Raw genomic sequence first — 26,545 nt, forward strand, 5'->3', positions numbered from 1 at the left:
GATGAAAAATGGATTAAACATTTGTGTCATCTTCTTTGAAATGAGACGACGAAGCCCAAGAAACTGATCCACACACAGCTGGTGCCAGCTGTGGGTTACAAACACAGCTGCCCAAGAGTCCAGGAGGATCCAGGAGGAGGAATAAGAAGCATCAAATCCATTCCTCTCCTCATACATAAGGCTAAGGTTGGGTATCAAAACCTTCAGGAGAAGCTGACACCACTGCTCCACACAAACCTACATCTCAAATTGGGTCTGACCCAACAAGGAAAAGCCACCTTCGGAGCATGGCACCAAGGACTTTGGAAGGCCTTACCTTTAGCAGACACTAGTAAGCCAAAAAAAAATGATTGAATTCCTAAAGATCAAGAAAGCAAACTGGCTAGTCAATGAGAAAACCATCTACATACCTGCTGGACAGGAGTGCTGCTGCACTGGAAAGGCTCTGGGAGAAGAAAAGATATCTTCCAGCTTGGTAAAGCAATGGCTCCATCTCGAGAAGATGACTGGGGAGGTATTCCACTAAGTGACTGGTACACTATAATCCTCAGGACAGAGAGGCTTCCTTCCCAAATGACACAAGGTGATCCAGGAAAAAACAGGGTAAAGAGATGGTAAGAACTTGAAGATGCTTTTATCCACAGCCAGCATTCTCCAGAGGGCTTCATGGGTCTGTATATCCATACATCCCATGATCCCAAAAATCCTTGGATCGCACTGCCAGGCTGCTCCAAACGTTATTCCAGGCCAGTGGGATGCATGGGGTTGGTACCTTCAGAGAGAGGAAAGGGACAGACCATTACACAACAGCTCTTACCACATTGGACGAGGCTTATTCCCATTCAAACTCATATATTTTGATTTATTTTTGCACAGAAGGAAGCTTTTTGGATTTCTTCTTTTTTATTTTAATTTGTGTGATTTATTTAAATGAATGTCACAGTGAGCACAGGCACAACATGGGGCCACCACCTCCAAATGCCTCACAGGTGCCAGGTGATGTGAGAGGAGGAGGACAACAAGCCAGTAACTGGAAAAAGTTCTCACCTAACCAATAGATCCTTCCAAAACTCTCTTCTTTTTTGTCAGATGAAAGCAAACAGTTTTCCTCCCCTATCCCTTTTTTTACCTCTTCTAAAGCTAATGAGGTATTTTCTCTACCAGCAGAGATGACAGAGAGGGTTGTAAGGCAGCAGATCCACGGGACCACCTACCTTCCTGACTTCAGAGGAAAATGTCTATCCTCCATCAGGAGAATCACACCATCAGGAATCTGCATCAAGGTCTGGCCCAATCCATCAGTGGGATCCTATCCCTGACACAGCTGAAACACTCAGCTATTGAGTACAACAACCCACTGTGACCTCCAGCCAGGCAGAGCTATGCTTCCCACCTCTACCTTCAGAGAAAGTAAACACATCCCAGCAAAGTGGCTCAAAACAACCAGGGGATTAGTCATAAAGAATCCAGTACTTGATGTACATAGATGCATCATAATCTGGAGGGGTTTGGTTGTTTGTTTTTTCGGTTCTTTTAATCTGATCCTACTAATTGTACTGGGAATAGAGTTGCTGTGATTTTTGTTTGTTATTTTAAAATATGAAAAAACTGTCGCATAAACACAGGCAAGTGCCAAGCCCGAAAATAATGCCCAGCAAGCACTGAAAGGAAACTCAAATAACTCTTTGCCCAACATTGCTTTCTAGTTCATCTGTAAAAAAATACAGCAGAGAGCAGCTGAGAGTCAAAAGGGGGTTTTTTTCACTTTGTTTTAGCTGCAGCAGCACAGGAAGGTGATAACATTGTGTAATGTAACCAAGCAAAGGAGTAATGAAAGTGCAAGCAAATAGATCAAATAGCACAGGGTTAAGGAAAAGGTGTGATAATCATTTGTTTTGCTAATTGTGTCAATAAAGTCCTATCTATCCTCAAACAGCGGAAGCATCATCAGATATTGAAAAGGAAAAAAATCAAGTGAATAATTAAATCTACAAAAACGCATCATTTTTCCCCCAGATGTTCTCTTTAAAGGGTTGATTAGGAGAATCGTGTTTATTTTAAATAAAATTCCACTGACTTTGATCATGTTTAAATCACCTCAAGTACAAAACCTACTTTGAATCAAAAATTCTTCCTCCCTTGGGAAAACAATCAAAATTGCCTTTTCTGCAGGAAAGATGCAGCCCTGCCACAACCCAAGCTAACCTAGTTTCCGGTGCCACCAATGGGGCAACACCATGACAGATGAAAATCTCGTGTCTTTGCAATGTGTTTTTGTTGTTACAAAACCCAGCATGCAAGTCAGTACAAGGCAACTGGAAGTCTGCAGACAGGCTCACAGATGGAGTTGCAGCTGAAGTCTGCCAATTCACAGAAAAAGGAATCCGAATTTTGTTGTCCTTGCTTCTAGTGTTTTTCCAGTGATGGAGAAAGTTGGAAAATGAAATAGGATTCCCTAACTTCCCCCCAGGTAAAAGAACCGAAGCTGAAGAAGGTCTGACCCAAATCCCTGAGCTGATGAAAACATTTTGGAAAACGATTTGAATCTAACAAAATAGCTCCCATCCCACTAATTACACAGCCAACCTCAGCCACTCTGATAACTTTATGACATTCAAAATGCCCATAAAACCTATTTCTCTATGGCAAGAACACGAGCCTCAAATTCTTGAGCTGTTTTCTCCATAAACCAGTTACTTCTAAACTATGACCACGTGAACAGAGATGAATCCCTGTCACCAGAGAAATGAGTCTTGCCCCTCTGACCCAGCCCCTCGTCATGCTGTGCCCAGAGCAGCAGGAGGGCTTTTTGTCCCAGCTCCACCACGAATGTGTCAATATGTACTTTGCTCACTTCTCCTGGGAGACCAGCCCAACAGTCCTCACTGTCCAACAAGCGAAAATGTTTTCTTTGTTTTCTTTCTTTAATATCTCCCCCCATCTTGCATACATGGCACCACTTACATCACTCCCATCATCTGCCTTCAAGCCCAGCTGGACAGCAGCAGGAGTCAAGGGCTATGGAAGAGCTCAGTGACCAGCATCTTGCACGTTATGCTTTTACAGTCATAATTTTACAGCCAGGCTATTCTAGCCAGATTGTAACAGATAAACTAATGGCAGATAATTAATGTGCATTATAAGCATCTTCCTTCATGGTGTGGAGGATCCTCAGCACCTTCCACCCCTGGATGTAAGGAGAAGATACTGTCTTATTGCTTCCCAGTTCAAGGTGCAAATGAAATTCAAAATCTTGTGCCCAGCACATGCCTAAAAAGACAAGTTTTCAGTTCTCTGGGCTCTACTTTTAAAAGGCACCAAATCGTTAAGACTAAGCACATTGCCTTCTGGGAAGATCCCAACTCCATCTCCAGCTCACTCCACTCCAGGCTCTCAGCAGCCTTCTGCTTTCCCCTCAGACTGGAGGATCTTCCTTGCAGACTGTCCATGAGTATTACCTAACACCAACAGTTTAGGTTTTACCCTAAATAACTTACTTAAGGTCATGCAGTACGTTGGCAGCAAAGCCATGAAGAGCATCCAGATTTTGCAAGTCATGGGCCAGCACTTGGAAAACACATCCATCTTCCCCATCCCTGGCCAAGAAATTACTGCATTACTTGTACACAAGGGTTGAATCATTTGCACAAAACAACACCACGAGCTGAGCACGTGTCCAGCTCTGAGCAAACAAAGCATCACCCTCAACCCGGAGAGCAGCAACCTGAGCCCATGGCTCCTCTCCAAGGGCAGCAAGAACCTGTCAACATCAGCTGTAGGAAACCAGTAATGAGCAAAGTGTGCCCTGTAACAGAGAGACCCCCAAATAATTAATAGAAGCATGAAAAGAGTTAAAAGACTTGCTCCTAATTAGTTAAAAAATACGGGAGGAAGAGAGAAGAATAAGGAGTCCCACCTGTTAAAATTTTGACCATGAAAGAGTCCCAAGTGCAATGGTTCATTTTTAAAAAACAAAGGATGTTTTCTGTGCCTGTGTTTCTTATTTTAAGGAAAGGGCTGTTTTTTCACTTCAGCATGTTCATTACAACCCAGCCATGTGATTTAAGTGCAGTAAGGGACCTGTTAAACCTCATGATCGTTGTAGTAAGCTCCAGCAGTGACTTTATTATGGGCAAGAATGAAACCAGGGGCATTCACTTCTGCTGCTCCTGCCCCCAGGCACTTTGGGCAGTGTGTGCTCAGTTCTCTCACACCAAAATCCCTTCTTAAGCACAAGGTGAACATCCCAAAATGTCTTGGCTACATCCCCATGCAGAAGAACATCTCTAGGTGCAGAGACTGCTTATCAAAGTCAATGCTATCCAGTAGAGGGAAATTAAAAAAAAAAAAAAGGAAACAATTCAACTTTTCTGGTTGTTTTCATAAATCCTCCAGCTTGTTTTAAGCAAACAGTTGCAGCTGTATTTGCTGAAAGGCAGCAGTTTGCTACAGTGGGTATCTCAGCTACCACAGCAGAATATATTTCTCTTGGTTTAGTGAGTCAAAGCAAGCTCAGCACCAGTGCTGGTGGAAGGAAAAGGGCAGGACCAAGCCCAGACTGTCCCTTGCAATAACATCCAGATGGTGAATCAGCTCAAGCCACCTCCAAAACCTCTCCTTGGCTCCGTTCTTAGGCATGAAATTTTAAAAGAGCTATAGGCTGAACCTGACATGGCAGTTGAGAGTGGCAAAATCAGGGGGGTTTGGGTCAACAGGATCTGTGTTTTGTACCAGTGAGGAAACATGAACTTGTTTCCTTTATGGAATTACGGAAGGACATCAGTTAACAGGCTCTTCTACTATGTGCCTATAATGTTTACATCCTTATAACGGAAATAAACAAAACCCTAAACTGATATTATTTCTACCCCCACACAAATTAAAAAAAAAAAAAAATGTAAAGGCTGCTGCTCCTTTTTTTCTCACTCAGCAACACCAAGTTCTTGGAGTAACCTGGCTGCTTTTGAGGGTTTCACAAGCTTGGCCAACATCCCAGGCAGTCTCTAGGGATGGGGGTTTGTTCTCAAATCAGAAAAAAGCAGGCATGGCCAGGACATTATTAATGAGGGGAGGGCACTTCACAGATGCTCCACCAGCCTGTGACAAGGCAAAGACACATGAGTGTTTTAGGAAAACAAGAAGAAGGCCAGAACAATTCATCTTGCCTCAGCCTACCATTTTTCATTCTAAAAATCAGTTCCTTCCTGGGAACTCCATCCAAAAGGAAAGGGTTGGAAAAAGACAAGCACAGAAGGACTGCCTGGTAGATTGAGAACTCCAACCTACACTCCCCCCAAAAACATATTGTTTGGTAACACGTAAAGTACAATATAAAAATGCTCCCAAGAACTCTTGTAATACTTTCCCAAATAAAAAAAGTGTACATTTTAAAATGTAAGTCTAGCTATTCCATTGAAAATAACATCATACAAACTCATTCCCCTCACATACATCCAGGACTCTTCACTCACACTCATATGGGTCTGCCAACCACCCTGAACCAACACCCAAGTGATCAAGGGGCTGTATATTTACAGTTCAAGTTCTCACACAAAATGCAGGTCATGACCATGCTACTTTGACTTCACAGAATTACTCCAAATGAGGATCACAAGCTGGGAAGCTACGATTTGAAGGACTGCTGAGATGCCTTACAATTATGCCCATTCTTTTAAATAGTTTTGAAGACAAAAAGCAAAATCTTAAGCAAATGTTACACAATCTGACATTTTAAGCACCTAATGTCACCTTGGAACATTTTCGAAGTAAAATTTAATAACCTTATTCTCCACCTGCACCAGCTGACACAGATACACTAAGAGAAAAAACTTGAAAACATTCCCTAAGGAGGAGGGGGAGAGACACTCTCCTGATAAATGGCAGACCGTTACGTAGAAAAGACCAAAGGAACAAACTGTACAATAAATATTAACTACAGTCTTTTTATAGTATTTAAGACAGTAATGTTTCCCAACTTGGTAGGTGATAGTACAAAGAAAAATTATTTTATTTCATGCTATCGAAATCACCTCTGAGTTGGAAGACAGAATTCCACACATCCTCCTCTTTGCAAAAGATGCTTTACAATTAATTCAAGAGTGTCATTCTCAAGAGATACTGGGTTGCCTCACCTGGAAAAATTGAAGAGTCACAGAAAAACAAAGTCTATCAAGAATGACCATTTCAGCCCCAAACCACTTTCAGCTCAAACAATGGCTATGCTCCTTTTGAGATGCAATCAGGCTCCTTAGGTAGGAGAAACATCCACCTGATCACTCCAAGATGCTCCAAGAGTGTGGGATACTCAATAACTGACTTGTTCAAAGAAGACCAGTTTCATCTCAGTTCCCAAACACTGCTTGCATGGGACACACATGAGGGGAAAATCCAGTGAAGTGGATGCAGTAATGCAAAGAACAAGTACTTCATGCCTCCTGCTCTCCCAGGACTGTTGATTCTGGCTTCAAAGCTGTTTCATAGAAATGCTGGTCCCCAGGCTAAGCTTGCAGAGATATGTTGTGACCCTACAAGTGCAGGAGGGAATGGATTTTGGCTTTTTGTTTGTTTGCTTGTTTGCTTGCTTTTTCAAAATAGGCTTTCCATTCTATCAACAATCTGTATTATCAACTTCACCTACCAAAAGAAAAGTCAAGATCTGTGCATCAAAATGAAAGGCAGGTTCCCACACCTGGGAGAAGGAAGGGTCCTTCCATCCCACTGTTCACGCCCATGTGGGTACCATTTCACCTCCCATGCTGCCAGAAGGCTCACACAAGAGCCACTTTCTTTCCTCTGGTCCTCTGTGCAGGGATGTGGCAGCAAGGAAACTGACAGCTCTCCCACCATCCCGTGACTAACTCCAAAGACCTGCAGGAGCTCTCACAGGTATGACATGGAGTTGCTGCTCCATCCCAATATGCAGCCCCGTGCCAGGCTCCCTCACTGGACACTGCTGCGATTCACAGGAAGTGGGAAACTTCGCTGCTAACTCACTTCATGACTTGGCCAAATTGACCTGCAGCTCCCCACACCTGGCTTGGTCACCACGAACCATCTCAGCTTCCCAGAGCAGAGCTCAGTCTGAAGCCCGCAGACACTTTTTGCTACATTTATTTATAATTTTTAGTCTACAGCATTAGTTACTAGCTTACAATAAAAGGAAAGAAAAATCACTACACCAGCTGCAAAAATAATCCTCTTGCTCATTACAGTTTCACTTCTTTATCTTAGACCTATTCTTTAAGCCTACAGGATCTAGGCTGTCACCATGCAGGCTACAAACATGCTTTGTAGTCAAATAAATGCTGAAATTCTCATAAGACTACATCGTTCCAGGAGCAAAGGAGTTGTGCTAAAATTATAAAAGTGGCTAACAGAGAGATTAATTGGATGCTATTAAAAAAAAGAAAACTCAAAACAAAAAAAAAAAGGAACTCAAATCACAGAACAGAAGACATCAGCCTCTTACTTTTCAAAGATAAAATCAACCAACTCCAGGTATCTCCTTTGTAGCTGACATTTGCTTTCATCAACCCACCACCACAGCCTCCCTCTATTAAAATGGATTTGCTCTTCTCCCTGTTAATCCATCCATGCTGCCCCTGGTTCAGTTCCAAAAAGATAGAGTTGGGATGACTGGATTGTTCCTCTGAAGGCACCAGTGGGACAAAAACTCAGCCGACGGCCCCAGTGCTGGTGAAGTTTGATCACTGCAGCACTGGATCCACACAGCTCCAGCCAAATTGATTTGCTGGCCCAGTGAGGCCAAAAGCAGACATTCCTGAGTCCATTGCTCCTCTCTGGGTTCCTCTGGATCTCAGCTCCTTAACCCAAAGGAAACCACACACTGCTCTAGCTGGGAGCATTCATCGTGGGTAAAGCAAATCAGCCAAGAAGCAGCGAGGGGGTAAGGGCCAAGAAGGGGAAACACATTTTTTAATGATCATAAATCACCCCTTGCAGGATTGACACATTTCCAGCTTAATATCTGGCTCCTTTAAAAGCTGAATCCTTGGTGGCTGCCTCCTCATGCAAGAATCAGACAGAAGCCCAGAGGTAATGACTTTCCCTGTGCACTGTCACACTTGGCTTGAGGTCCAAGTATCCCCGCAGAGCCCAGGAGAAGCCCCACGTGTTCCAGGTCTGGCACAAGGCTCTGCAAAGGCAACTAAGGTGAAGATTTCAAAACAGCTTTGGGAATAGCAGCGGAGAAACATTTTGGCAGATTAGGCTCTGTTTTCCTATTACTTTTTTTAAAGCTCCTACTTGTTAAGGGCACATGTTCAATATTCTGTAAATAATAATAACACAATGTGTGTTTGCTATTAAACCAAAGCCCACGGAATAATCTTAACTCATTTCAGCTGTCCAATCCAAATAAATGCTTGCCCTGATATTACAGGCAGCTTTAATAGGCAGCTTAGTGAAGTCACTTGGGCACAAGCTCAGGACCTTCTTGAGGTGAAAGAAAATACTATTATTAGAAAAGATTTTGTAACAGTGTAGGACTAGGCTTCATCCAAACATAGATATTGCATTGGTTTAACTAAATTAGCATGGAAAGGTTTTATTTATTGCATCATACAGTTGCACTATAAAGTTACAGCCCAGGACTCATTTTTCCATTGATATTCAAGAGCAAATCCTTTTTATGCTGATGCAAAAATTCCCATCAAGTACTGCACTCCAGCTCTACCTGCCTCATCCCATGTGTTTGTGAAGGGATGTTTTGTTCAGTCTCTCACTCACAGAGCACTCCCTACCATGAACCAGTTTTAATTCTCCTGAACAAAACCAATTCAGTCCTACCAAGTCTGTGTTCCCATCACTGCTTTCACCTCCATCCTTAGTGATTATTATTGTAGCCACATCAAGGGAAAAAAAAAAACCAAACCAGAAATACAGAAAACAACACCCCTGAAAACACGCCTGGCTCCTGTATAACCCTCTCCATGTTTGCAAAATAAACATACAGCCCAGCAGTGACAGTGAACTGCAGGGAATCAGCTGTTTGCTCCTCACGCCTGAAGCTGCTTCCCATCAACCTTGCACCTCCAACACACAGGGCAGCAGTCAGGGTCCAGCTCAGTTGTGTGGATGGATAACCTCCTCAGTTGGCATGCCCCTTATTTTGATGGCTGAATGTGCTCACAAAATCAGTTAACTTTCCTGTAACCCAAAGAAGAGATTTCTAAATTTTTATTCCAAGACTGACAATGTATTGCGTTTTTCTCACTCATTTATTCTCACCAATATTTTTATTTTAATCATGTCCAGGCTCTTAAAAGCTTAATGACCTGGTTTTCTGAAGAGCTTATATGCTGTGAGAAAAATAAGGGGGAAAAAAGGGAATGTTTTATCATTACATTAGCATCTAAAGGCATCAAAGGAATTCCTAGGCACATACCACTTGCTGTATGTGAATGCAGTTAACCAGCATATTTACATACAAGGCCTGTGAGTCTCAGAACTTATAGTCACAGAATCACAGAACGGTTTAGGATGGAAGGGACCTTTAAAAGACATCTAGTCCAACTCTCATTCAATAAGCAGGTATTTCTTCAACTCCATCAGGTTGCTCAGAGCCCCATCCACCAATGTTTCCAGTTCAAAAGGTCCCTTCTCTTTTTCAGGGATGATGCTGCCCTGGAGGGTGCAGGGTTCACTCTGCCCACACATCCCACAGTTCAGCATTACTTTCCTCTCAGCTCTTTGTCACGGCCTTGCTGCTGGAAGCACTGCTGGAAGCAGTGCCCCTCCTGTGTGCCAAGGCAGCGAAGCAGGTGAGTGCTCTTTGACTGGATCGAATAAAAAAAAGAGGAAAAAAAAAACCTAGGGTAGGACGAAGCTGTTTAAACATCAACTTGAGCTCACTGGATAGAGAAGGAAGACCTGGAGCCTGTACAGTTGCTCCTGCAGCACTGACCACCCAGCAATTCCATGGCTCCATGGTCCAAAACTCAGCTAAAGCCTCCACATGGGACCTCTCAGCAGAAGGAAGGCTCACCGGCATGTCTACCAAACCCAGACATGAAGTCAGGGATGTACCTTACCTACTGTAGAAATACATAACACCAACAGCAGATCCATCTGTCACCACCCACCTGTCACTGCACCTGACCAGAAGCTGCTCCCTGTGCTCTGAGCTTCACACCTCTCCTTCCCAAGAGCTGCTGAAGGAGAACAGACTTTCTTAAGTATCTGGCTTACCCTTTTCAGAAGCAAACAGTCCCACTTCTGCCTCTCTACTAACTTCAATGGAGACAGGATTTCTCTCTCATGGTCATCATCTGCTCCAGGGACAGAAGATCTGTTTTCATGCCTATCTTTTAGCATAAAGAATGGAGAGAGATTATTGCAGGTGATATTACCTTTCCTTAAGTGAATCAAGGTTAGCCCCAATCTGTAAATCCTCAGGGCTATTGGGCTGAAATATCTGAAATAACTTCTTTCTGAAGACTGCTCATTAAGACACCCTTTTTGCCAATCTGCTTCTGTCGTGGTTTGAACCTTGTTTTCCCCCAGAGGCTGAAAAAAAGTGGTAGACCCCAAGGGGTGGAAACCCCTAGAAGTTTTGAAATTCTACCCAATGGGCGCTCCTGCAGAAATGTCAACATCTCACAAACCAGACCGGAAGAGAAGAGTTGTGGTTTGGTTGAGGAGAGGTGGCCATGTTGTGAGCCACGAGGAAGGGGCTCTGTGCCCCTTGGGGCCTCTGGCCCCCTCCCAGCCCCGGCTGAGGGGCTGCAGGGACCTGGAACAGCATAAAGCTAGGCTGAACTCAATTCTCCTGAGCAGATGATGCTGGAGCAGAAATCAGTGTCCTTTCCAGACTCCTTTCTTCATTTACTTAAGACAGGAAATGCAGAGCTGGTATCCATGGTAGATAGCCAGACTGGGATATATTTGGTAAAGGAGCTCCCAGGGTTAAAGAAGAAGAAAAGGAGGAAGGAGAGTACTCTGAAATACTTCAAGAATATCATAGGAAACACATGAAGAATATCATAGGAAGTGGCAGAGTAACAACTGAACTTCATGATTCAGGGCTAAAACCCAGCAACAATAATTAAAATAAAATATTATAGGAGATTAAATTAAATAACTTTTTTTCTCAAGAGGATGACACCTCCTGCCCTCCTCTGACCCATCTGATGCTGGTTATTAGGGAGTCAGGCTATCAGATTGGACACGTTTATGGCTGATGCAACCCTGATGTAACACTGCAGTCAGTGTTCAGCACTGCTCCTGCAGCTGACACAGTGCTCACCGTCCCAGCAGCTGCTGTGATGCAGCAACGCTATAAAAAGCCGAGGACTCAGCCTGGAAACTGGCAGCCAACCTGCACCAGCAGTGTGCCGGCATCATCTTTCACCTGCATCTGCTGAGCCACTTTCCCAATAAAAGATTATCTTGGAAAAACAAGAGCTGTCATGGCTGGTCACTCCAACAGCTCCTGGGATCAGAGTAATGTCCTTCTAGGACACAGTAAGCTAAGGGCAGGAGAGGGGGACCCCACGTCGAAAGCCATCCCCAGTGACAGGGGCGTCAGAGCAGGCTTTCCAGGAAAAGGGAGCCTCTTCCCATCCCCAGTGGCTCCTGAAGTGCTCAGCCCCATCCGCCCCTCCAGAGGCTGGGCCCATGCCAAGGGGCAAGCAAAAGCCCAGCAGTCTCAGGCAGAGGACTGATGCTCCCTTCCCAAAAAGGGACACCAGAGTACAGCACCAGAATGTTGAAAAGCCCCAATGGCTGTTTCAGCTCCAATTCCCTGGCTCTCCAGCCTGGCAGCAAAGGACAACAGACTCAGGACCTGAGAGCCAGCAACAGAAATCTGGGAAATTCAGAGTGAAAACACCAGAAATCATCAGCCCCAGAGCCATGTGCCAGAAGCATCCCCCACCAAGGGGATGTTTAGAGCCAAATCTGATATTGGTTCCATCAACGTACTCTCACTGGCTCCCATGCTGGATCGGGCTGTGCATGCCTGGTCATAACCAGGCTTCATTCTCTTCCATATCCTTCACAGGGCCCAGCTGTCTCCGGCTGATGTGCTCACTGTATCTCTGCAATCGAGCAGGATGGAATTCTGAGCTATCAGAAGTGCTGCAGTGAGCAATTGAGATGTCAGAAAACCCAAGAAGAAACTATTCCAGCTGTTTATTTGCTACACTTTTGGTCTGCCTATCTGGGTTCACATTAATGGCAATTTTTTTTATTTATTTTCCTTTCTATAATTTAAAAGTCCTTCTATGCCCCTTTAAAGTCATCCACATGCTGTCACTATATATACAGCACCATATCAAAACAATGTTACAAGACTCTCGATTATACAAAAAGCACCAAAACTACTTTTTCCTCAATGCATAAACTGTATATCAAAGAAAAAGAATCTTATACAATACAGAAACAGGGCTGCAACTGCCAGACCAGCAGAAGAATCAGGACTCCTTAGGAACATGCTTTTGGGAAGAAAGTGGAAAGATCTTTGTAAATATTACCATTTTTTTCCTACCTTATAAGCAGTATGGATTAACAAAGCCAATAAAAATTACCTAGAAACCTAAATTGGAGTTGCCCTGGCCTTGATTTTGATCTTGAAACAACCTGGCCCAAGTTTAAGAATAATTTGTAATGTTTATTTTTAAAACACATTACCTTCAAACGTCCAGACCTGTGTTAGATACTTTTTCCATTTTTTCCATGAGGCTGAAAACACGACCTGTGAAGTCTGGCCTGTGAAGTTTATCATGAGAGACTTGTCCATCGTCGCTATCTCAGTAAGTACTTTTCCAAGGAAAGAGTGTTTGTTTCACAGCAGATGTGGGCTTTCCCACCACCTACCACCAGGAAATGCATCATGTCGATATCCAGACATGCCAAAGCCAGCCTGCTCTTTCCACAGCTGCACCAAAGTTGTGGCCTTGAGTTAACAAAGCCCAGTTTAGCTGCTAACTGTTGCTCTTACAAACCAAACCTGTGTAGGAACTCACTCCCCTCAGGGCTACATTTTCTCACAGCTGCCAACCTTGGTTCACCTGGGTACTCAAGCTGGATGTAAACAGCTTATTGCAAGCAAGAGCTAAGTATGTCCACCAACTCTGAGCACATTTTAACTTTATTTAAGGAGGTCTAACCACTCTCAGCCACATTTGGAAACATGCACGGCTGCCACATATTTCCCCATGCAATTCATGTACCAGCACCACCACTAGTCAGGACCCAAAACCAAGGGAAATTCCCGATTTTCCTTGAACTGAAACAGTTCCATTGGTAGAGATGTGCATCAATGCACCCATGCCTATATGAGGGCATCCTCTCTTCCTGTCTTCTCATGAATGCTCACCACAGTGTAAATCCATTGAAGACCACACATGGGATTGGGAAGGATGGTGGGAGTCTGTTCTCTTCTGACCCTAACACAGCATAACGAAGTGGCACAAATAGCCCCATTTGTGGGACACTGGGAGATGAAAGACCTTGTGATCCTCAAATGCCTTAACATCACCACTTCCTGCCACTCTCCTTCTCTGTGTGACCCCAAAAAGGGACCTCTGTGAAACTGTCTCCTAAATCCAAGCCCTCAAGCATCCCCATGGACGCACACAACCTAGAAGCCTGCAATAGTTTATTGTGTATTATTTTAAGTGGTTCCATTGCACTCATGTAGTCCTTTTCATTAGAATGGCCTCAGGCATGCTAGGCATAATATCTAAAGATCACAGCTCTGCATATCTAAAGGGATCAGGAATAACTCTGAAGAATGCAAACCCTCCAGAGACCATGTGATGAGCTTCCCAGCGAAAGGGATGTATTTTAAACAGTGACACAAGAATCACCAGAGGGGATCAAACCTAACCATCACTCTTACTCAGCAGCCAGTTCTCAGATGTTCTGGACAGCAGACTCATGCAGCTGGCAGGTGTGAGAGGACGCTCCTGCTGGCACCCACCACCAGCATGCACAAACTACTTGCTGAATTCTCCAGCTTAATTAAATCAACAGTTTAAATTAATAACTCAGCTATGACTGGCAGCAGCTGAGAAGCTGACACGGTTCCCCTTCTTCCAGCTGTGGCAATCACAGCAGCCTCCAGGATGCAGAGCAGGCAGCTGACAGAGATGACAATATCTACCACAAGGGTCGCATCACTGGGAGCCACCTGCCACAACCCCAGAGGTCCACTGTACCACAGGGTCACTGCTTAAACCAACCACCTACATCCACGTATATAGAGAGTGGGGTTTTTTTCTCAGCTATCTTTCTTCTTGTGCTTTTGCTCCACCACACCTTTTTTGAATCTCACTTGGGAATAACTTCATGTCTGGCAGTAAAGGAGGGTGCTGACTCCCTAGCCCGGGTGAGTCAAAGCGAGGACAGCTCAGGTATTTGGTACTCACCACTGTCCACTTCACTCCTCCTCCCACAGCAGAGCACACAGCACCAACAGCAACCCATTTTGGACAGCTTTAAAGTACTGGGTTACAAGGCATGACAATGCTTGAGCTGCTTCATGTGGTGGTCTCCAATCCCTCATGTCTTCAGACAAACTCCTGGAGAAGTGATGTGGACTGCAAGCGCTTCAGCCATGCTGGCTGAACCTCCTGCAAGTCAAAGCCATGTGTGTTATGTCACTGTGGTTATGTGGCATCCTGTATTCAACTCTGCAGCCTGGTAGCTCAGGTACTGGCTCTACAGCAATGAATTCCCATGATCATCTTGTACCAAAAACACTTCATAAAGGCAGAGCCACCCAGTGCAGTGGGAATCACAGAATGGCTTTGGTTGGGAAGCGGCAGTAAGAGTGGGTTCTGCACTCCAGCAAAAAGGGATATGACTGGATTCAGGGCAAGGCACCATGTCTTGAGAATGGTCCTTCCCACCTCCAAGACTGAGAAATAGTAAAAGCTGGATGAGGAAATGAGGGGAAAAATAAAACAAACACCCACAACATCACATCATGGTTCATTCATTGTTTCAAACAGCTGCAGCAGAAATTCTGCTTTTTTTTTTCCTGGCTTTTTTTTTTCCCCTTTCCTTCCACACACATGAAATGAAGCATGGAAGCAAGGGCCCTGTCAGCCATCTGCTCTGCACCGACGGTTCAATCCTAAGGGCCAGCCAGGGTGACAGAATTTAAACTACAGTCACCACAAGTACAACTGGATAGATAAACCTCTCACAGAGATAAACCCCTGATTTACAGCAAAGTAATGCCTACTGCAAACTGCACTGCTGCAAAAAGCTCTCAGGGGCTTTTTCTGACTTCTGTGCACAAGCAGCTGGAGCTGCAATAAACCCACAGTGCTGAGGAGGACCCCTTGAAAGACAAGTGAACCATGATACTGCCTAAAAGCTTTGGTGTTCCACTCCAGCCCCTATGACCTCCATTTAAGAAGATGAAAATAGTTTAAACAGAGAACTGAAGCAACCAAAGTCTGCCGAAAACTGGAAGTAGAAATTTCATCTTAGCAACAGAAAGTCAATTATGGACAAAACCATCCCAGTATTACAACTGTATCTTCTTAGTCATCACTGACACAATTATAACCAAAAATAAATAAGCCATTATATTACATGTACTTTTTATAACCTGTCTTGGGTTTTTATACCCTATATCGTTCCTCTTGAGGACAAACTTTTTAGCAGGGCCTGTTGTGATAGCACAAAGGGCAATGGTTTTAACCCAAAAGTCAGAAGATTTAGATAAGCTATAAGGAAGAAGGTTTTTTTAACGAGCATGCTAAACACTGGAACAGGTTTCCCAGAGCATGTTGAAGCACTGGAAAAGGTTGCCCAGATACTTTGTGGATACCCCACCCCTGGAAACATTTAAAGTCAGGCTGGGGGGGGGGCTCTCAGCAACGTGATCGAGTTGAAGATGATTCTGCTCATCTACTGTCCCTGCTAACCCTGTAGGAGAGTTGGACTTGATGACTTTTAAAGGTCTCTTCCAGCCCAAACCTAGGATTTTATGACATTGCCAAACAAGCCTGGTAAACAAGACACAATCATGAAAAATAAACAGTATTTGTTGTTGGTCCTTCTAAGTACTCCACTTTTTGACTATATCACACAGCTTGGGCCTTAGTGCCAAAACTGAGTGAAGGTTAGTTTTAGCTAAGGCTGGTCCCACCAGAAATTTCACCTCCCTGTGCAGGTGAGTGCAGGTGAACTGGAGACATCAGCAAAGCAGGGTTTCAAGGGCAATGAGGCTCTGGAGCTGACCAGAGAGCAAAGTATTTCTGGCACACCTAAAGATGTCAAGCTGCACCAGTAATAGCAAGATACCCTGCCTCCGAGATGCTACATCCCACCCAGGAACTTACATTCAAAAAGGATGTGCTTGAACAGAGCTTGACAGAGGATCAAGTCACCAGAAGCAGGAGGAGAACGACAAACCCCTCTTAGATGAGAAGACAGAGTGAGCTGCTTGTGTTGGACCTGCACGGCTCAGAGGGTGTGAGACTGCTGTCTGCATCGTGGAAGGAGGGATTTAAGCTAAAGGACAACACTGACATAAGAATAAATGAGCACTAGCTAGCTATGAACAACTTCAGGCTGCAGCAAGAAGGTCCCTGGCCATGCCCAGCTCTGGATGCCTTCCAGCAGTCACAGGGCAGGCAGCCCAATCAGTCTTAAGATGTAGTTTGATCAATTTATTAACGAGATTACACGCCTTGGCCGCTCATGAGGGTAAGGAAGAAACCTTTGTGATCCCAGTAGCATTATACACTCTTGTGCTCCTCCTCTCACTAGCAAGTATTTCTGAATTGGCTGCTGCTTGTCCTCTACCACCTAGATGCCACAACTCTTAAAACTATCCTCTCTGATAGGAACTAGATTAATTGGACGTGTAATAGGACACTCCGGAAACACAGAGGTTTGAAAGCCTACTTAAGAGAAAAGAAGTATTATTTAGTCCATTTTACAGGTGCAGCACCAAGGACAGGAGGAATATGCCATGCCACAGAAAACCAATTCTCAGCATTGGATTATGTATCACCAACATAAATTACACATCAAGCCTCAACTACCAGCAAGGACAAAACTATGCCACGACAGAGTGCCATGTATCATAGAGATTACTCCATTCCTCCAAAGACAAGAACTCCCAAAGCTTTCCACTGATTTTTGTTACTTTTGGTCAGCACAAGCAAGGCTCCATCACCCTTGTCCACTATTGAAAGCCCTTCACGTGCATGCTACAATAAATCTGATATCTTCTCTATCTGAGTATGCTGTAAGAGAGGAGTTGTCCCTACCACTTCCCAGTATATCTCCACCCCACTGCCCAGCAGCCCCTCTGCTACAGCAAACACTCTGATTTCTTATCCCCCAAATGCTTCCATCACTAGTTTGATTTCTCTTTGGAGATTACTGCTCAGTGTTCTTCTAAGTCATTTGTTTTCAAAGGTACTCAGATACTTTGCCTGTACCTTTGATAGGTTTCCAGCTTTCAGATCCATATATTTAGATAAAAACTACTTTCAAGTTCAAGATTCATAGCCCAGCCTTTCAGCTGCAGCTTTTCAAAGACCAAATCTCAGTTAAGTCAGTAAATGTGGCTGCTGCCTTGCCAACACGTGACACCATTTCCTCTTGGACATCCCCAGTGGCTCTGATACAACTACCAGGATACACAAATGGATTCATTTCTTGTATTCCACTGCCTTCTAACGTAAGTTTGACTTGGGAGCCGCGATGATTTTCATGAGACCAGTGGGTTTGTATCAGCCAGGACACCCCCAGCTCCCTGCGAGGCGAGGAGGTCTCTACATGCACATCTGCTGGGAGGTCCCACAGGCTCCACAGAGAACTTGGGATCCCAGGTTTACCTTCAAACTCTCAGCCAAGCAAACAGGAAAGCCTGTCTGTATACAGGCACAGCTGCAGTATAGACTTTACCTAAACTGAAATATGTCTCATTGACACTGAGGACACAGGGGAAAACCTGAGCACAGGTTTTCCAGTCTGCAGGAAGCTTAGGGGCAACCCGGTGGGGACAAATTCCAAGCCACCCCAGCACAATAATAGGGTGCATCCTCTAAAACACTCTAGCTGCAGCTGGTCAGGAATAACCAGGAGGTTTGCTTTTAATCCAGATTAAGGTAGCACCCAAGTTTACTATGGAATATAATGAGCCTGAGTTTAGACAGGTCTTGCAGTTGGATTATCCCAGGTTCTGGTGGTCCAATCTCTTGGGGAAGCTCCACCTTCAACAAAGCCTCATCTAGCACGAAGCCTCCCCACCCTTCAAGACAAGAAACTACAGCCAGCGACAGCCCCAAACTGCTCAGGATTACTTAATGTTTGGATAACCATTTCCAAGCAAGGAGCCCTGGGCAAGGAGCACAGGGAATTATGCAAATATAAGGCAAAGAGTAAACACTGGCATCTTATAGAGGTTTGCCCTCATTCTATCAAAGCCTGGCAGGGGTGATGTGTTCCCCCATCCAGTAAAGCTGTTGGGATTGTGTCAGCTGCTTTAACACACTTGTCTTTGGTCTCTTCTACATGCCAGGAGTGCATGAATTTAATTAGTATCTCCATTTTATTTAGATTTCATATAATGAGTGGGGATGTTTGCAAAGGGAATCCACTTCTCATTTCAGACCCTTGAGCAGGCTCAGCTGGATGGATATTTATTTAAAACATTATCACCTTGTCATAAAACGAGTATTTTAAGGTTGCTCAAAAAATCAGCAGCAAAGCATCACCCTCCCTGCCTGCTCATATGGCAGGAGTTGCTGCCATCACAGCATTGCAGTCACAGCACTTCAGCAGGCAAGGCTGGCTGAGATGGAAACCGAAGGCAGCAATCAGGCAGGCTGGGGGCATGATACTATGTTAAGGTGCTGGATCTGATTTGGGAAATGGCTCTCTGCATTCCAGGTCAGTAAAGCAGTGCAAGAGCACTTACTCCAACAACTGCATCACTATAGGTAATGTGGCTAAAAAAAAAAAAAAAGAATTAAATATCAAGTCGGTGAAGACTTTGCATACAGGCAAATGCTTTAGTATTTAAAAAATAAAATTTTCATTTTAATATCCAAATACTTCCTTTCCCTCTTAAATCTCATAAGCACAGGGGAAGAAAAATAATAATCCATATCGAGAGACTTGCAAATTCCCCATCCTTACACCCAAAGGCATATCAACTCCTTTTCACAGACAAGAAACTAAGACATCTCGTGTTTGTCTTGGCTTGATCCATACTTAAGATGTCCCAGGAGCCAGTAAAATGATGAAAACTAAATTAAAATAAAGTTCAGAATAACCCACAGCCACAACCTTTGTAGTTCTGCTGAGGAAATGCAATCAATTTGAAGAGTACTATGGAGGCAGCAGGGAAAGAAAAACAGAAAAAAGCCTGGTTTTGTGCTGACTAAGTTTCCTTTTTTCCTGGGAGCTGGTTTGGGCTGCCCAGCAGAAGAGATGTACGCAGCAGCAGGGGAGTGGATCACATCACCTCCCATAGGTGACATCTGCGTCACCCAAATGTGCACTGCCCTGCAAAATGCTGCCTCCTCTTTTCCTACAGAGAGGTTGCAAACACCATCAGGGAACCAAATAATAATGTTACACAAGGGGAATAAAAAAACCAAAACAACCTACAAACTGCACAGTGTGGATCCTCGCTCCATATGAGCTGTTTAAGGTTTACGAAACCCAAGGGCAGTGAAACTCAGATCTCGCAGTAGGAACGTTCCTGGATGAGGATGCCACCAGGTATTCTCTGGAGAGGAACATTTATCCTATCACCAATGCCTGTAATAATGAAAAATTAATTAAGGACATTGCAAGGCAAAAACAACAGCCTCATGTCCCAACAGAGCCCTTCGCTCACTGAAATAATAGTCTCTCACACCACTTTTTTGTGTGTGTCCAAGTATGGGTGTGCATTCAGTTTTTAATTCTACACACTTCAAGCAAAGGAAATATTAAAAATTATTTTTGAAAGCATGCAGAGTCTAAAACAGCAGCTCATATTGGTAATATTGCATAAATAATGTCACTTAGCTCCTACAGCCAAGAAATTAATCTAATTAGTTAGAATAACAAGACAGCCAAAACTTGGCTCCCAAGGAAGAAGCTGCCCTTTCTGGGGAGACCTGCTGTGTCACTCATAACTTGACCCCCTGCAGTCTCTCAACTACATCTTTGGGGATGTCTCATGCCTCTTAATGCTGCTGCCACTGCAAACTAGACCAGTCCCAGAGACTCGGTTTAATACTCTATCCCTGACCCAAATAGAGTCCAAGAAAAGAGCTAGGGACAGGTATATTTTGTTAAATGAGTATTGATTTTAAACATGTCTTTTGCGGAGATCTAATCAAAATGAATTTAAGACAGTAGGAATCATGGTGCCATCTGAATCTGAAAGTACAATGAGAGCTGACTGACAGAACAAAATGCCAAAAATCAGATGTCCTGTAAAAACACACAGATTTCAAATTTCTTGGGGTCTTAGGCTCAAGTGAGCTGTAGGAATATGTCCAGGGAGATGACGGCTAGTTCACTTCAGTGTATTTATATCACCAAGCGGTAGGTGCTGCGTGGCTGTCACCACACTGAACCCCCTACATAAATCATTCTGAGATGCTCAAAGAGCAGGTGCCAGTTGCAATATGGGATATTTCAAGGTTGTCCCCCTCCCACTGTCAGTGGTGGCAGAGCTGCAGGGGCACAAACAGCTGCCAGCACATGGTCCTGTCCTGGCAAGTCCCCTCATCTGGGAAAGCACCAGCTCCCATCCTGCTGCCACTGGCATTTGGGGGGTTTTGAGGAGGGTGAGAGGTGCTCAGCAGACTGGGAAGCAGGGGGACAGCACGCTTGGATAAGTCATGGAGACGAGGAGGGGAGACACAGGGTTGCATTCCTCATGGATGAAAGAGCAGAGAAAGTGCTCTCACTGTTGCTCTGCACATTAGTCAGCACACAGGAACACAAAAAACACCCCAAAGCAAATCTGCTCTGTAGTATCAGGGATTATGACTCAGAGATTTTTTTATTCCTCCCCCCTGTGACTCATCCAGTGCAGCCTCATGGCCCAGATTCAGAGCAGCCTAACTTTTTTGGGCTCCCTCTGCCCAAAATCCCATTAAATAATTGCCCTTTGCAGTCAGCAGTGAAGAATTCGGGGGATTTTTTCTCCTTCTTTCCCCACCAAAGCAGGGGCCGGAGGGAACAAGTGCAGCTCCCCTGGACCACGTGCCTGTGACGAGGCTCAGTGCTGGCAAAGCCAGCCCAGACCCGTGGGAGCCGCGTGACCAGCCCTGAGCGCAGGCGCAGCCCTGGGGGATAAATATGATGTTATCCATGGCAAAAGGGACAGCTGGCTGCAAAGTGCTGCCTGGGAGGCACGGGGCTGCAACTCTGGAAGGGCGGCAGTCATTTGCCAGTGACAAGAAGATGACAAGAAGCATCTGCAAAGGGCCCAGTTTAGCTCCCGAGATAGGTTAGAGTTTGCTGGTAAGGAATCCAGGAGCAGGACGGTGGGGCTGCATGTGAGGTTTCTAGGCAGGGAGACCATCCTGTCTCCTCTCACTTTCCACATGGCCGGTGTGGAAGGATACCTTGCTGCAGGGAATGAGACCTCCAGAAGCATCCCATGCGCCCTCCCACCCCACTCGGAATTTCTAGAGGAAAAGGAGCTGTAGCTGCAGAATAAGGGGGGAAATGTTATTTTGCAGAGGATGCGGCCGGGACCCCCAGCACAAAGCGATCCGAGCTGGGCTGAACCCAAAAACAGTTTCATGGCCCCTTTGTTTTGGGATAATAATAGCAGCAGATGAATTCCACATTTCAAACAAGGGTAAGATATTAAACAGAGCCTCTGTAGAGAGATTAGGTGGAATAAGAAAAACAATAAATCTTTATGTTCTTGGACTTGAACCGACTGGCAGTGAAAGCCAGGGAGCGGGGCCTCCTTTCCCCCAGCACCACCACAGTGCCCAGCATAACCAAGTGCTTTGGGGTTCAGCAGCCTGCTCAAGGGATGAGGGCTACAAAATGTGGAGTATAGATGAAGCTGAGAGACCCTCCTCCAGGTCCTCTCCCAAAATCACTACATTCCCAGGCTGCCACACACCTGGGAGGTCTCTGCTCATGCTAGATTTACCTAGTTTGTTTTTTTTTTTCTTTTTTTTTTTTTTTTTTTTGCTTAAGGCTGTTTCTGTTCTGCATGCTCTAGAGGAATGCACTGACTCCAAGTATAGTTTTTGTCCTTTCCTCAAACCCCTTCGAAGCTGAGGTTCTCATCTCCCAACCTAGCCTGGAGACACCTCACGCTCCTCCCGTCCCCTTCACATCCCAGGGGCACTCTGCATGAGGCAGACATACAGTTTCAGCCAAAAGACTAAATGTCAATAATTAAGATTCCATCTAAATACCCTCTTCTTTAAAAAATATCTTTAATGACCTAAGACAACTAACTTTGAAGGCTGAACTTACTATATGGAGGTCAACCCAAGCTCCACAGACGGATGTTGATGTCTTGTGGGACAGCAAGTAAGCTAACAACTACACTTTCATGTAAAGTAAAACTAATTGGTGCAAAGGGACTCCCATCTTCTGCAGAGGGAAGCCTACCCTGTCACAGCCACATTATCTGTTAACACTGTCTCATTCTGCAATACAACCCATCTCAATATTGCATCATATCATGGGGAGATAAGCACACCTAATGCCAGGGTTGTTCATGCTTCCAGTTATCCCTGACAGTAATATAAAGAATCTGAATATGAATAACATTTCCTGCGAAGAGCTCTTAAATGTACTTAAGAGTTTCTAAACCTTATTTCCTTACCTAGACTACCACATCCCTTATGTAAGTCCTGGTGACAATTAAGATTAAGTTACCCGTCTAGAATAAAAGACACCTCACCCTTACGCAGCCACTACGGGTCACCTACACCAAGGGGGAAGGCAGCAGGAGGTACTGATAGAAGGACAAACACTGACTCGAAAAGGACAAGCAAGAGCTGGGAGAAGACAGGAAGCAAGTGACAAAATGAGGAGAGAAGGTATTTATAGTTGTGAATCACACGTTGCCCCAGACATCTTTCCATTAATGATGAATATCATAATTTCCGTAAATAATGCAAGGAGGATTAGTTTAATCATTTAAAGGCATCATCAATAATAAATAAGTCAGTTCCAGATGCTAACCTCACCATTTCTCCATCCTCAGGGACTGCTTTAAGGAAACGAGTGAGATTGCTGTCACTTTTTAATTTTGGAAAGATGTTTCAGTACCAGAGTCAGGAGAACAAAGGAGGTACCCTAGGCCTAGGCAACCCAGGTGTGTGCAGCCCCTGCACGGCGTAAAAGCTCTTTACACCACGTTCCTGTGTGATAAAGCAGCAATGAAAGTGCTGTTCTTGTTTGCTCAGGCGAAGTGCATTAGGCAGAGGTATGCACCAAGATAGTTGGGGCCAGATAAGAGGAGAGCCCTTCCCACCTGCCAGGAGAAGGTCCCCACCAAGGACCCAGAAGGATAAGGAAAGGGCTGCACTGGAAGTAGCACATCCATCACCTGGAGCACAGCAGGTGCGAGGGCAATGCCACGTCTGAGCAGTACCCAGCTGCTACACCAGCACTAGCACCAACATCTGGATGAGAAGGCGAAGGAGAAAACGATGCACGACACGCATTTCCCGCATGAGTGGATAGCTCAGGAACGAAGAGCAAAATAAGATTTAAGAGCTTTCAGCTTCATCACTGCAATGCTGTTGGCAAAACCCACCACGCAGCCAGGAGCATCCTCTACAGCACAGGAAAACTGCGACAGGTTTCCCAGCTCACCTTGACCTGGGCACTGACTCCTCTGAGCCACTTGCTGCCTCATCAACACAGGAGTCACACCTTCCCCAAGGTGTAGATTATCCTGACATAATGCTCTGTCATAACAAAATCATCATCCCAAGGGCTGCTGCTGCTATAATAATCTCAGTCACTGAGGACAAAGGTGATGGATAAGTTGTGCATGACTGGTGGGAAGAGCTGTGAGTCTGTTTGGGGATGTCCTATGCATAGTATGGGAGAAGGAAAAGGAAAAAGAGGTCAAAACCCAAGATTATGGGGACAACGTGTTTCCAAAATGCTGGCATATTTTCCAGAAAAGCATTTTCCCTGCAAATACAAGAGGAATGCAGGAAGCACAGGAATAAATCTGCACAAAACTGGCATAGTTTTGACTTCCAAAGCTGTATTCTGCCATCCCCAAAATAAAAGGAGGGTGACCACACCACCAGAAGAGATGGAAACCCAACTAGTCAGAGCAATCAGCAGCACGCAGTGTCGCACAGCAAGGAAACTCAGCCTACTGCCTCTGCCAAATTTCTAACAGGGGCTGGGGTGGGACAAAAGGTTTGTGCCACCAAACCATGATTTCTATTGTTTCAACTTTTTTCTTTTCCCTTGGATTCAGAATCTGTGCTATTTTAAGTGGCTATGCTAAAAAAAAACCCAGGATTTAATGCCTGTTTGGACTGCCTATAAAAATCTTTCCCACTGGAACAAAGATATAAACCTCTGACTCAAAATGAGTTTACAATAGGGGCCTGATTATCAAGAGGACCAGAATATCCTCTTATTAGAAAAAGGTTCACCGGGCTTTCCTGAACTTTACATGGTGGTATTAACTCAATGGCTTGTTTAGTTGGATGCTGGTGATACCAGCTGTCTTTGACACAGGGAAAAAAAGCAGCTATGTATTTTTAATATAGAAAAAGGGCTTAAGGTAAGTGTGTGTGAATGTGTGGTATGTGTATCCATACGTGCACATACATGCATGGACACACACGTCCTTCTGATTATTGTCAAGAAAAGTGATACAGGAAAGAAAAACACAAAATCACAAAAATAACAAAGGTTGGGAAGAATGAAAGGATGCACTCCACCTGGTTGTCTCAAGTAAAACAAACCAAGGCACCTTTTTTTTTAATTATTGTTATTTGTCTATTATGGTAGCAAGCATCATGGGGGAAAATTGGGGCCCTATTTGTACAAATCCAATGCAAATATTTAAGGCAGTCTGGAAGAGATCCGTCTGGCTTCATTTAGATAAACGTAAACCCTTAAGAGTACCCCTTATTCATTTTATCCTAAACCTATTTTTTAGAGACCTCTTTCTGCTGGTACAATATATATTCACAGATAAATTATTTTACAAAAAGGGAGGGTACACAGGCTGGGCAACACCCAGGCAGAGGTCCACCCACAGATCGGTTGTTTGGGGATGCCTGTCCTGCCACCATCCCTGGAAAGCATCTCCCAAGCTCTGTTGGTTTTTTTGGGCTAGATCACTTCCAACATCCCATGTTGGAAGGTCCCCAGGGTGAGCTCTACCCTAAAGCCTTGCACTAGCGATGGCCAATGACACCTCCCAACCTGCCCTGTGCCAGCAACTCCGACACAGCTGCTGGCTGGCAGAAACCCTGCCCTTGCTGACCAAGGACAGAGGGGAAAGCATGCGTAAAATGCTCTGCTTGCTGCTAGGCAGCAGGACAGATTAGATTTTAAGGCAATGAGTCACCAGCTCATGAGCCTAAAACTTGCCTTTATACATGTCAGAGCAGCCTCCTATAATAGAGACATCTTTCTCCATCCCTCTGACCCAGACCTGAACCAGCACCCGTGCAGGAGAAGTTTTGGAAGGGTTCCTAGCCTATTTTGTAGGTTCCAGAGCCAACAGATAGACAAAGTTTGGCCTCCTGGCAAGCAGAGAAAACATGTGCAAAAACTGTATCCAAACTTTAAAAAAAAAAATTATCCCATGAAGGAGAGCATAGTGTAAAACTCTTATTTTAAAGTTTTCCAGCTGCTCTTTCATCAGCAGAATACACTGGAAAAATTCAAAAGCAATCATCATTTTACAAGCATGTTTTGCTCCACACAGTTCCTGCACCCAACTTTACAGGGAGAACATCAAGAGGGAGAGAGGAGTCCATTACCTCCCCAGGCAGCTGCAGTGCATGTTCCTCTCGCCTTGTCAAAAACCCACCTCTCAATTTATATACTCTGCAATAATTATTTTGCTAATCACAGGCTGCTCTGCGCTTCTCAACATGAATTATTATTATTAGAGCTGGCTCAGCTGCAAAGGCGTCTGCTTTCCAAACACACAGCACTGGGCTGGAGAAGAGGGGTGGGGGGGTTAATCCTCTACTGGTTGAAGCGTAAGGCAGTGAATGGCATTCTGGCATGTAATTTCTTTAAACAGGAAAAATAACAGCTTTCAGGAGATTTTCCATTTTGAGTTAGCACAGAATCACCACAAAAAGAAAAAAAAAAATACTGGGAAGGCGACATAACACATACTATGGCCTTCTTTCACCAGCTATATTTATCTCTCAACTGCAGCATAGAAACATATTTCACTTAGAAAAACTTTTAAGCTGCTTAAAAGAGACACTCAAGTAGCAAAGGCCACACACTTAGATACTGGAGGGGAAGAAAGGAAAAAGATTTATTTGTTTAGATGCCGTAAGCTAGCTGAAATCTGCCACCTACAACTCATCACCAAGCCCTCCAGTGAGCAGGTACA

General features: G+C 44.5%; 1 long non-coding RNA gene across 17 annotated transcripts in view; it reads right to left on the reverse strand.

Moving 5' to 3' along the window:
* LOC135409427 (uncharacterized) overlaps positions 1 to 26,545 on the reverse strand; it is a 159,614-nt gene that overhangs the window by 119,772 nt on the left and 13,297 nt on the right. For 11 of the 17 annotated variants that reach the window (XR_010428186.1, XR_010428193.1, XR_010428185.1 and 8 more), the window contains one exon: positions 411 to 772. The exons of 2 other annotated variants lie outside the window; for them this stretch is intronic. This is a non-coding gene — a long non-coding RNA (uncharacterized LOC135409427). Of the gene's footprint in view, positions 1 to 410; positions 773 to 10,209; positions 10,298 to 14,393; positions 14,598 to 19,615; positions 19,765 to 26,545 lie in introns of those variants that run through there. 4 more of the 17 variants (XR_010428187.1, XR_010428190.1, XR_010428192.1 and 1 more) reach the window with 4 other exon arrangements.

The sequence above is a fragment of the Pseudopipra pipra genome, chromosome 1, assembly GCF_036250125.1.
Source record: "Pseudopipra pipra isolate bDixPip1 chromosome 1, bDixPip1.hap1, whole genome shotgun sequence".
In the NCBI taxonomy this organism is placed as follows: Eukaryota; Metazoa; Chordata; class Aves; order Passeriformes; family Pipridae; genus Pseudopipra; species Pseudopipra pipra.